Below are 12,480 nucleotides of genomic sequence, written 5' to 3' on the forward strand. Positions count from 1 at the left end.
ATTATTTAACATTTTAGGTTGTGTTATCTCCAACTGAAATGAGCTCGCGACTTTTCGGGATCGGTATATCTTTTACCGATCACCGCTTGCGGATCATGAAGACACATTTCCCACGGTTTGCGACCACTTTTCATGACTGGTCAAGGTAGATTCCATGTGCCCGAAAAACGAATCATTAAGCTCATTGAGGTTTCATAATGGAAGGCGTCCCGCCGATACACGAAGCATGTTCGATGTTACCCAAAGGACAAAAAGATGAAGACCAATTTGAGGGAATCCGGAGACAAAGAATGGGCAGAAATTTGGCGGACTATTATCTATTGGCGTGATGCTAAGGAAATGCATTTCCTTAAAGAGGGCCTTGACCTTCACTGCTGGATGGTAAGCTTGAGTTTTCCATTGTACATATATCTAGCTAAACCTTCGTTTGGTGTGCTATTGTTTTCATGTTTAAGATGCTATGGTTCATTATTTAGGTGTGCTATGTATGGGTGTGCTATGTTTAGTGTGCTATTGAACATTTTCTTGTTCTTTTCTGAATAATATATTATGATCTCCAACCTCTCTTCCCAAAGCAATCTAGCCCTAATTTTGCTCCGGTTCTCGGTACTTTCTCTCTTTAATTATTGATCCTTCGAGGACTAAGCATCATTACGTTTGGGGGTGCTTTAAACTGTAGCAAAAAATTAGGCATCTTGTAGCCTATATATAGTTTTTATTTTCATATTAATAATTGTACTTAGTGACAAAGTCTTGTTTCCTTTTCAATGATGAAAATTGTCTAGAAATCTCACATTAGTATCCTAATTAGGATTTGTTTTAAAGAAACTTTAGATAATAATTATGCAATAGTTTATACATCTTTTCATGAATATTCATGTAATCGAGTATCATTGATTGTACATAGCAAGAAGTTTCTAACCAACGGTTAGTTACTTAAACTATAAATCCTGAGAATCTAACCAAAAGCCTTGATATGAGTGATTTGTGTGTGATGACACAGAGGAGTAGTTTTTCGATTAGAGGAAATTACGATCTACTTACTTGATCACCACCAACCCTAAGCGAGAATTTAGGCCTTCTTTGGATCGACATAGCTAAAAATTCTTACCTTTACAAATTTTACCGCTAGTCACTCCAATCGAACCGTTCATCAAACCTTTCACTTTCACCAAAAAAATTCCTTACCCATTTATTAAACCAAATAAAAGAACCTACCTAAGTGATGAGTATGAAAAATAGGATGAAATATGGAAAGAATAAAGAGAAAGACTTGTCCCAAATAAAAGTCAGGTTACTTGCTTCAGGAAAAGGAAAATAGAATCATGTTCTTAAGCCATATATATATATATATATATATATATATATATATATATATATATATATATATATATATATATATATATATAAATCCTTAGTATCCGGAGGCTTAAGAACAAGGTTGGAAAAACTTCGATTAGAAGAAGGAAAGGAAACAAGGATTTCTCTAGTGTAAATATATGAAGAACCTATTCTCTCATACTCAGTAAATTTTGATTATCCATTTCCATTTTCTTGTACACTATCACCTAAGCCCCACAATACCTAATAAAGACCTCTAGCTCAATTAGGAGTAGGGTGGTGTGATAATAAGTAGTAGACGTGATTGATCGACATCGGCTCCTCTGACTGTCATTGAGATGTAAGGAAACGTGTGCCTACTGCACACTGGAGTTAACAAAACCTGAGTGGTAAAATTTTGAGTGGAATTGTGTTTTGACACATACCTGTGAGAACCCATTTAGGTACGCTCTCCAAGGGATCCAGAAACAACCCTGCTAGTATATTTCAATGAAAAGTTCACTGCATGAATAATCATATGTAGATGTTTTAATTATTGAATACATATTAACTTGAGTTTCAAAGAAATCAATCCTCGTTCCCTGCTAAGGAGATGTATGGATATCTGAGATTAATTTAGGAAACGAAGTTTTACATCATTTTGAGTCGTTGTAGTATAAATGAAGTTTGTGAGTATCTTTTCTGGAAAACTCTCACGAGGCTATAACTCGTCCACTAGGGAATCCCTAGTGGTTTAAGGCCTTGTTGCATATGGTCAATGCAACCGCACTCTGCGAAACGAGAATTAGTTTAGGACTAAACATTTTTTGGCCACTTATCTATTTTAGTGTCTCTTCTTTGCTTGAGGACAAGCAAAGTCTTTGTTTGGGGGTAATGTGATAAGCACCCAAAAGTGTATTATGAAACCCCATTGAGACATATAAATTTGGTTAATTATGTGTTTAATAATCATGAAATAAATATGTTTTCATACTTTTGCAGGTATTTGCAGTAAACATGGAAATATTGGTTAAACCTGAAATAAAAGCCGAGGAACGCAGTATATACTTAATTCTCCCAAATCCACACAGAAGCATCAAACTTCCAAAGCTCCTACCTCTCGAACCAAGACTCCGAATCGACAAGAGAGCTGCTTTCGGGGCAATCGGGCGATGAACTCTACGCATAGGCGAGAAGTTGTAACACTGCCCAAAATACCGGACCGCCATCGGACTGCACATGGACCGACTATCTTGGGGGCCACAAGATTGGATGAGTCATCAATCATGGAGCATGTCAAGACAAAGATAACAAATTATTGGTGCAAAGTTGACACCTTGCATGTAATAAATTAGATTAGGTGTTAATAGTGAAAAAAAAAGGCAAGGTGTCACTTTGTTTTAATGTGGTGGATAAAAATTCATTAATGTGGTTTGATAATTCACGTGGGAGGAAATGAGATTTCTCTCAAATGGAGAAGAAATTAGACAAGGGTGGGGGACACTCCATTTACTCCCTTGACTTATTTTCCTCACATGACATTATTTTAGTTCCTTAGTGAAAGAAATGTAAAGTTAGTTTTTAGTTTTTATTAAAAAGCTTGTAATAGTTTTAATGGAGGAACACTTGTTTCTTCTAGAAAATAAATAGAAGTGAGTTTGATTGTTCATCTTTCTTCTCTCTCTCTCTCTCTCTCTCTCTCTCTCTCTTTTGTGTTTTTTCTTAGTTTATAAATCCTTATCCCAAAGATCATGAGCTAACTTCCCTTTTGGGAAGTTAATCTAACTCATGTGAGGGTAAACCAATTGTTGTTGGTTTAGTAGGTTTAGGAAGAACAACTAACTCTACATCCTATCCCAAAATGGTAGTTGGTGTAGAGTTTAGTTAGGAATCAAGCAATGAGCTTAGAGATAAGTCATTGTTTGGTTTCACTTACTAGCATGTATGAGCTCTTTAGTGAGCCATGCATGCTAGGGATCAAATCTATTTTTCCGTTAGGGACTTGTCTATGAGTCTAGGAAGAATCAAAACCTTTTTCAAATCAACACTAATGATAGTTTCACATGAGGAGGATTAACTCTCCACCTTCTCTTTCAAATCTCTCTTTCGGTATTAAGTGAATGTTTTCAACGTTAATGTTTTCTTAATGTTTATGTAGGAATGAAAAATCTAGCATTTATATTATGACCTTACTCCTTAGTTTCCCTTTATTGTAAATTCCAATTTGTAGTTGTTCTAAGCTTTAGTTTAGTTCGAATCTTTATTCCAACTCTACAAAACGAAGATCGTGAGTAAGGAACCTTGATTGCTTTTGCACCAATTTAAAGAGTTCAAAACTCTAAGTAGTAGTAAAGAGCATATATCAGTCTCCTTATAGTCCTGACCATACGTTTGGGTGAATCCCCTTGCAACAAGTCGAGCTTTAGACCTCTCTAATGAACCATCACTGTTGAACTTATTTCTGAACACCCACCGACAATCAATAGTTTTCTTTCCATACGGTAGCATAACAATATCCCAAGTGTTATTCTCGTCTAGAGCACGAAGTTCTTCTTGCATCGCCTTTCTCCATACTGGACGAGAGTTAGCTTCTCTAAAGTTCTTGGGTTCTTGCACGTTATCAACTGTACTTAGGAAATCATGATGAGATGAAGTGATATTAGCATACGTTATATACTCCTGTAGAGGATATGTAACGTTATGCAAAGAATAAAAATTCCTGTGAGTCACTGGAGGATGCCTTTCTCTATCAGATTTATAGTAATCCTTGAGAGTTACTGGAGGTCGTTTCTCTCGTTCAGATTGTCTAGAAACTGGAGGAGCTGGAGGGGCTGGAGAATCACCAGAGCGCACCCCGCGCTTAATTTGCTCAGTCTACAAGCGCACCTGCGCCCCATCTACTGGAAGTCGTGGATCACTTTGCTCAATCAAGCAAAGCACCAAGCTTTCCACCGAGCACACTGCGCCCCATCTACTGGAAGTCATGGATCACTTTGCTCAATCTGCAAGCGCACCTGCGCCCCACCAGAGCGCACCTGCACCCCATCTACTGGAAGTCGTGGATTACCAGAGCGCACCCCGCGCTCCTGCAAGCGCACCTGCGCCCTTGCTTCAGTAGCGCCCAATTCTTTAGTGGCCGGAACTGTACCTTCACCAACCATTGGGACAGGGGCAATGCCTTCACCAACCGCTGGAAGAGGAGCCAACTCAGCCGTAATAATAGCTGGGAGAGGTGCCAAATCTGCCAAACACTCCCCCTGGGACCGATTCCCAGGCACAGCTGAATCATGAAAGAAGGCTTCAGATTCCACAAAGCGGACATCATGAGAGACAACTAATTTCCTTGTCGCAGGACTGTAACATATGTAGCCTTTCTGTGTGGTGGAATAACCAACAAACACACATTGAGTAGCCCGAGCATCAAATTTATCTCGATGAATGGCTTGCGATGCACATAATGCATTACACCCAAACACTTTCGCGGGTGAGAGATCCAAATGACCTGGTTTTGAGCACTTCCAATGGCGATTTAAAACCAAGGACCTGACTGGGAAGATGATTAATCAAATATGCAGCAGTTAAGACGCCATGAGACCAGTAGTGCTTAGGAACATTCATGCCCAACATAAGAGCATGAGTGGTCTCCAAAAGGTGTCTGTTCTTTCTTTCAGCCACGCCATTCTACTGAGGTGTGCCAACACAACTAGTTTGATGAATTATCCCCTGGCTACGAAGATACTCAGGTAACATACCTTTACAAAACTCAGTGCCATTGTCGATCTAAACATCTTGATATTAGCACCAAACCTGTTAGTAATCATAGTATGAAAATCCTTGAATACTGATCCACAACCTCGCCGATTTCAATAAATATAACCATGTAGGACCGAGATTTATCATCAATGAACAACACAAAATACTTATAGCCATCATAGGAATTAACGGGAGCGAGTCCCCATAAATTAGAATGAATTAACTCAAACACCTTTATTTGACCGCGAATTCGAAAGTGTGGAAAAGATAACCGAAGTTTGTTTAGAAAATTGACAAACATCACAAACATCATCGAGTTTAAAGAAACATCGCGAAACAAATTTGAAAGGACATGACTAGATGGATGCCCAAGTCTTTTATGCAAAATACGACTCTCAAGTAAATCACTAGCTTGATACGCCTTCTTATGCGACTTCAACAAGTAGAGTCCATTAGAATAAATTCCTTCACCAATCGTCCTCTTCGACTTTCGATCCTGAAAGATGACAGAGTTAGGAGAAAAAATGACATCACAATTTAACGAATTGGTAAGTTTTCCAACAGATAGAAATTGAACAGGGAATGATGGAACGACTAGAGCATCACTCTTGAGATTTTTATCAAAAAATTTCACTTGACCACTACCTAGAATGGGAACTGTGGAACCATTTGCTATGGAAATATTATGTTTTCCAAGTTTGGACACAAAATTATGGACCGAGGAAGGGCAGTTAGCCATATGATCAGTAGCCCCAGAATCAATTATCCATGAGTTACTGTTTTCTGGCATAGTAAAATAGGCATGTAAATTACCTGACACATGAGTTGAGGTAAACTGACCTTTGCTAGAAGACATGGACTTAGTGAGTTGTTGGAGAATTTGACTCAACTGATGACTAATATCTGAGTTGGACATTGATGTCTCGGCAACAACGACATGCTCTTTCTTGGACAATTCCTTTTTCTTCTTAAGATGTGGATATAATTCCCAACAACGGTCCTTGGTGTGCCAGTTCTTTCCACAATGATCACAGTGAGATGGTCCCCTTTTTCCTTTACCCTTTTCAAATCCCTGTGACTTCTTCCTAAAATTGTTTTCTGCAAACAATACAGTAGATTCAGAGATTGAGGACTTTACCTCGGAGTTCATGGTTTTCTTTTTTGTTTCCTCCCTTTAAATAGTTGCACAAACAGCAGCAAGTGATGGAAGAGTGCTTTCCATTAGAATGTTGCTTTCTAGATTTTCATATTCTGGTTTAAGACTACGAAATACTGTGAAGATTTTATCCTCCTTAGCCCGTTTTAATAGAGTCTTCGCATCAGTGGTGTGGGGACGGTAAATGTTTAACTCATCCCACAATTTCTTCAAATTCCCAAGGTGTTCTGTAAAAGTTTTCTCACCTTGTTGCAAAACACCGATTGCGAAGTTGAAGTTCAAACACACGCAGAATTATTCGGTTTCCGTGATAAATCTTCAATTGAATCCCACATCTCCTTCGCGAATCGAGAAAGTAAAAATCCCAAAGAATAGTAGACTCCATAGAATTTAGTAACCAAGATCGAACAAGTCGATCATTGAAACCCAATTCTCATATTCGCATCATCAATGGCGGGACATACCTTTGCACCATTAATGAACCCCAATTTCCTCTTTCCACAAAGCGATAGAGAAACCCCTAGACCAAGGTATGTAGTTCGTTCCATTCAAAAGAACGGTGACAGACTTCCAACCAGATTAGAATCGAGTCTGTGAGTAACGTTCGACTTTGAGTTTGGATTTGGATCTGACATAATGTATTGTGTTTATCTAGATTGATTTAGAGAGAGATTAGGAGCTCCGCTCTGATACCATGTAGAATTTAACACCTAAATAAATAGATAAGACACAATAATTTATAGTGGTTCGGTGCCAATCGGCGGACCACGCCCACGGAGAAGAAAGGTTTTTATTTTGCTTGAGATAATAGGAGTTTAGGTTACAGAGAGTTTATATAGCACAACATGAGTGCATATTCGTGTTTATATGTTTCTATAAAGGATTGAAGACTTTCCTTTATAGAAAACATAAGAATCTGATAAATCTCTGCAAACACCGACTAGAGGCGACCTCAACTAACCAACTAGCCTTGGTCAGCCACAAGCTGCTTGCCTTTCTTCTTCTCCCACAGATACGTCTCAAGTCTAATACCTTCATGTCCTCTAGGAAAGAAGGGAATCCCCCAATCGCCATAAAAGTCAAGAACGCGGCTACAAACACAAGCATTGATCCTCTAGCCTGGAAATTTAGAAATGGTTATGATTTTGAGATATCGCACCTTACTCTCAACACTAAGAAAAAAAATCTACTATTCCATATAATTTGGTTCATTTTACAAATGAAAAGGATACCTGAATTGAGCCATAAGAATGACCAATATCATAAAAGATAGTTCCCACACATAGACATAGAGCAATGTAGATTGCAAAGCGTAGCCAATAGTAGCCTAGATCCGCGATACATATTCACAAAGGACCTTCCCGTAAGAACCATAGATCGGGCAATGAAGCTTGCTTGGCTGCCCTTCTCCAATAATCCCCTCCCTACATTTTAAAAACATTAATTAGTTCGGCCACTTGCTTCCATACATTAGGTGTCGATGCTCACTAGAAATTGCAATAACATATATGTGCCTTACATACTACCTTTTTATGTATCTCTGCTATTTTTTTACCAACTTGTTGGCAAATTTGAGATGGCTTGTATGAATTCACAAGTCGTTGATTGCTTCCTCAAGAGCTATCGACCTGCCATAGCCCCCGCTCAATGTCCCGAAATAATTCAAGAAAGTTAAGTTTCAACTTTCAAGTAAATATAGCAAATAATCCAAGATAGAAGATTGTGCAATGTCTTAAATGAAATGAATTCTTACTTGATCAAAATCTTTGTTGATGGTTCTAAGGTAGTGATCTGATGGATTCCTCATAGTTGGGCATGGGAAACCATTCAATGAGAAAAACTACACAAATTTGAACAAGAAGTTGTATTTGTAAAAACATATCCAATTAATATGAAACTAAAGTAAATGTGTAAGTTGGCCTAAAAGAATCACCTCATCTACTGCAGTAGCTGGACCAAAGTATACTATTTTTGTTGGGCTGTGGAACCGTCGAGCGTATGAAGCTCCGGTATCTCACCAGCAAGCTTTAGAGTTCTGAAACTTTTCGGAATTTCGACGATTTGTCGATATTTCGGCCCCAAACCTTTTCTCCCCTTTTTTTCTATGTACACCTATATAAAGGAAATAGATTAGGGTTTTGAGACAACTTTTTGAGAGATCCATTTCTTGGGTATTGTGGGAGCTCTATTGAGTTAGGGTTTGAGTGAGGCCTCTTGTTCTTGATTCTTGATATCTCTTGTAAACTCTCCAATCTTTGCTATAAAGGAAACTTGGCTCTTGTGTGGATGTAGGTAACATTTACCGAACCACCTAAATCTTTGTGTCTCTTTGCATATTTACTTCCTTATTTATCGTTTGCTTGCTATGGGTGATGATAAATTAGTGGCTTTGCTTGTTTGAGTTTGTTGTGATAATTACCAAAGTCTTGGGTGGGTGATTTCCTTGGTGTGAGCTCTAAGTTGAAATCATTTGGGATAGAAAGTAACTAGATTGAGGTGTGACTTTCTAGTGAAATCTCCCAACAAGTGGTATCGAGCTCTGAGGATCATGCAGAGCTACAGGTGTGTGTGGAAAAAGACTCTACCTTTAGCATTGGAGGCTAGGTGTTTGAGGAAATTCCTCTGAGTGGTTCTCCACCGTTGGTTTTGATTCAGTAAAGTCATGACGACCGACAAAGAAAGCTACAGGATAGAGAAGTTTGATGGAACAAACTTTGGCTATTGGAAGATGCAAATTGAGGACGTTCTCTATCAAAAGAATTTGATGGAAACGTTGATAAGTGAGAAGCCTGAGGAGATTCCGCAAGACAAATGGGATTTGCAGGATAGAAAGGCCTTGGCCACAATCCGATTGAGTCTTTCGAAGTCGGTAGCTTTCAATATTAAAACTGAGAAGACGGCGAAGTCTCTCATGGAGGCACTTACTACGATGTATGAACAACCCTCGGCCGCGAACAAAGTCTATTTGATCACCAAGCTATTTAGTATGAGAATGTCGGAGGGGACATCCTTCAAGGATCACTTAAATGAATTCAACCAAACTAAGGACCAATTGGAGTCGGTTGAGATTACATTTAGTGATGAGGTGCTAGCTTTGGCGATACTTGGACAAATGCCTCCAAGTTGGAAGGCTACAGTTGCGGCTATTAGTGGCTCTGCGGGAATGACCAAGTTGAAGTTTGAGCACGTTGTTAGTATGGTACTAACCGAGGAAATTCGGAGACAGGATTGTCCTTCATCTTCGGGGTCAACTTCGGGGTCGGCATTGAGCACTGAAAGTAGGGGGAGAAATTCAAACAGGAATCGTGGTAAGAAGAAGTGGAGGGGGAGATCGAAATCTCAAGCGCCCCAATTGCAAAGCGTTGAACACAAACCTCGAGACATAAGTGAAGTGGTGTGCTATAATTGTGGTAGGCTTGGCCACTATAGCCCCAATTGTCTGGTACCAAGAAACAACAACAACATTAATAAGAACAAGAAAAAGAATCAAGAAGCTAATGTTGTTGAGATGGTAGATGACGCTTTGATATGTTCGATGGAGCACAAGAAGGAGTCTTGGGTACTTGATTCCGGTGCATCTTTCCATGCTACCTCACATCGAGAGTTCCTTGAGAACTACACGATCGGCGTGACCTTGAACGGTCTTTCGGTGATGACCAACCTTGTGACATTGTCGGCAAGGGTGACGTGCATGTCAAGATGAATGGCTCGTCATGGTTATTGAGGGATGTCAGACACGTTCTGGATTTGAGGAAGAATTTGATTTCTGTGGGGCAATTGGCAAGTGAAGGATTTGTTACAGTCTTCACCGGTGATACTTGGAAGGTCTCGAAGGGTTCATTGATTGTTGCAAATGGTAAGAAAGATGGTACTCTCTACATGACTGCATATGGTTGTGAGTCGATTGCCGTGGCACATGGCAAAGAGGATCCGAATGTTTGGCACCGCAGACTTGGTCACATGAGTGAGAAAGGAATGAAAATCCTTCACTCTTCTGGTAAACTCCCAAAGTTACAGTCGACTGAAATTGACTTCTGTGAGAACTGTGTATTTGGAAAGCAGAAGCGGGTGAGTTTTCAGAGAATGGGTCAGACTTTGAAAGCAAGAAGGCTTGAGTTGATTCATACAGATGTCTGGGGGCCAGCTAATGTCTCTTCACTTGGTGGAAAGTCATATTTTGTGACTTTCATTGATGACCATACTAGGAAGGTGTGGGTCTATTTCTTGAGACACAAGTCAGAAGTATTTGAAGTATTCAAGACTTGGAAGGCCATGGTTGAGAATGAGACAAGCTTGAAAGTAAAGAAGCTGAGATCCGACAACGGTGGAGAGTATGAGGATTCAGGTTTTAAGAAGTATTGTGCTGACAATGGCATCAAGATGGAAAAGACTTTGCCAGGGACACCTCGTGAGAATGGGGTTCTGCGAGAGCGGATGAATAGAACATCGACAGAGAGAGCTAGGTGTATCGCATTACACTAGCAGGCTTTGCCAAGCAGTTTTTTAGGCGAAAGTGTTAGCACAAAGCGGCCCGATCGATAGAGGACCATCGGTACCTTTGGATTTTAAGATTCCGAGAGGAAGTGTGGAGCGGGAAGGATGTGAACCTTTCCCATTTGAAGGTGTTTGGTTGTGTGTCCTATGTCCACATTAGTGACCAAGCTAGAAGCAAGCTTGATGCTAAGTCACTAAAGTGCACCTTCATCGGCTATGGCGGTGATGATTTTGGGTATCGCTTTTGGGATGATCAAAATCGGAAAATCATTCAGTAGTAGAGATGTTGTGTTTAATGAGAAGGTGATGTACAAGGGCGACGAGATGAAGCACAAAACCAAGGAATCAGTACGTAGAGCGGCACAGAGTATGTTGAGTTGGAAGACTTCGATGAAAGTCGTGGTATAGTGGGAGCCCCACAGTCAGAGGATGACAGTAGTAGTGACTCAGAGAATAATGAGGATACTACACCACCAAGTCCATCTCCACCTTGTGCCCCAAGGAAGACATCCAGGCCACATGTACCGAGTACGAGATATCCACCCTCCACCTATGTGAATTACTTGCTACTTACTGATGGTGGCGAGCCTCAATGCTATGATGAAGCATTGGAGGTGAGTGATGCAAGCAAGTGGGAGCTTGCTATGCAAGATGAGATGAAGTCCCTCATCTCTAGTGGCACGCGGGGAGTTAGCCAAACTACCCATGGGCAAGAAGGCTCTACGTAACAAATGGGTGTTTAGAGTCAAAGAGGAACATGATGGTTCCCGGAGATACAAAGCGAGGCTAGTAGTCAAGGGTTTTCAGCAGAAAAGCGTTGACTTCCGCAGAGATATTCTCCCCAAAGTGGTGAAACTAAATACTATTCGGGTCGTTTGAGTATTGTTGCAGCGGAAGATTTGTATCTTGAGTAGTTGGATGTTAAAACTGCCTTCCTCCATGGTGACCTAGTTGAGGAAATTTACATGCAGCAACCGGAGGGTTTCATCAAGAAGGGTAAAGAGAATATGGTATGCAGGCTCAGAAAGAGCTTGTATAGTTTGAAGCAAGCCCCTAGGCAGTGGTACAAGAAGTTTGATAACTTCATGCAAGGAAATGAATACTATAAGTGCAACGCTGACCATTGTTGGCTACTTCAAGAGGTTCGACTCCAGCTACGTCATCCTGTTGCTATATGTTGATGATATGTTAGTAGCAAGTTCTGATATGTCAGAAATTGGGAGATTGAAAGAGAAGTTAGCAAGTGAGTTCTCTATGAAGGACTTGGGTGCAGCGAAACAGATTCTAGGGATGAGGATCGAAGAGATATAGGCGAAAGGTATTCGAGTTGTCTCGGTCGAGTATATTGAGAAGGTATTGAAGAGGTTCAACATGGGTAGTGCGAAACCAGTTTGCACACCTTTGGCAGTCCACTTCAAGTTGTCCAAGGAACACTCTCCCAAGACTGTTGAGAAAAGAAACTTCATGGCTAAGGTACCATACGCCTCTGCCATTGGAAGTCTTATGTATGCCATGGTTTGCACGCATCCGGATATAGCCCAAGCAGTGGGAGCTGTCAGTAGATTTATGTCTAATCCTGGCAAGCAACATTGGGAAGCCGTGAAGTGGATATTGAGATATCTGAGAGGTACTACAGAGAAATGCCTATGTTATGGAAGGGGTGTTGTGAACCTGCAAGGGTATGTGGATGCCGATTTTGCAAGAGAAGTAGATCGCAGAAGAAGCACTACTGGTTATGTCTTTACAGTAGGTGCTAC

At 40.3% G+C, this 12,480-nt stretch overlaps 1 pseudogene; it reads right to left on the reverse strand.

Annotated features, from left to right (window-relative positions):
- LOC147518686 (ABC transporter G family member 1-like) overlaps positions 1–12,480 on the reverse strand; it is a 37,235-nt pseudogene that overhangs the window by 20,521 nt on the left and 4,234 nt on the right.

Source organism: Coptis chinensis, chromosome 2 (assembly GCF_015680905.1).
Source record: "Coptis chinensis isolate HL-2020 chromosome 2, ASM1568090v1, whole genome shotgun sequence".
Taxonomy (NCBI): Eukaryota; Viridiplantae; Streptophyta; class Magnoliopsida; order Ranunculales; family Ranunculaceae; genus Coptis; species Coptis chinensis.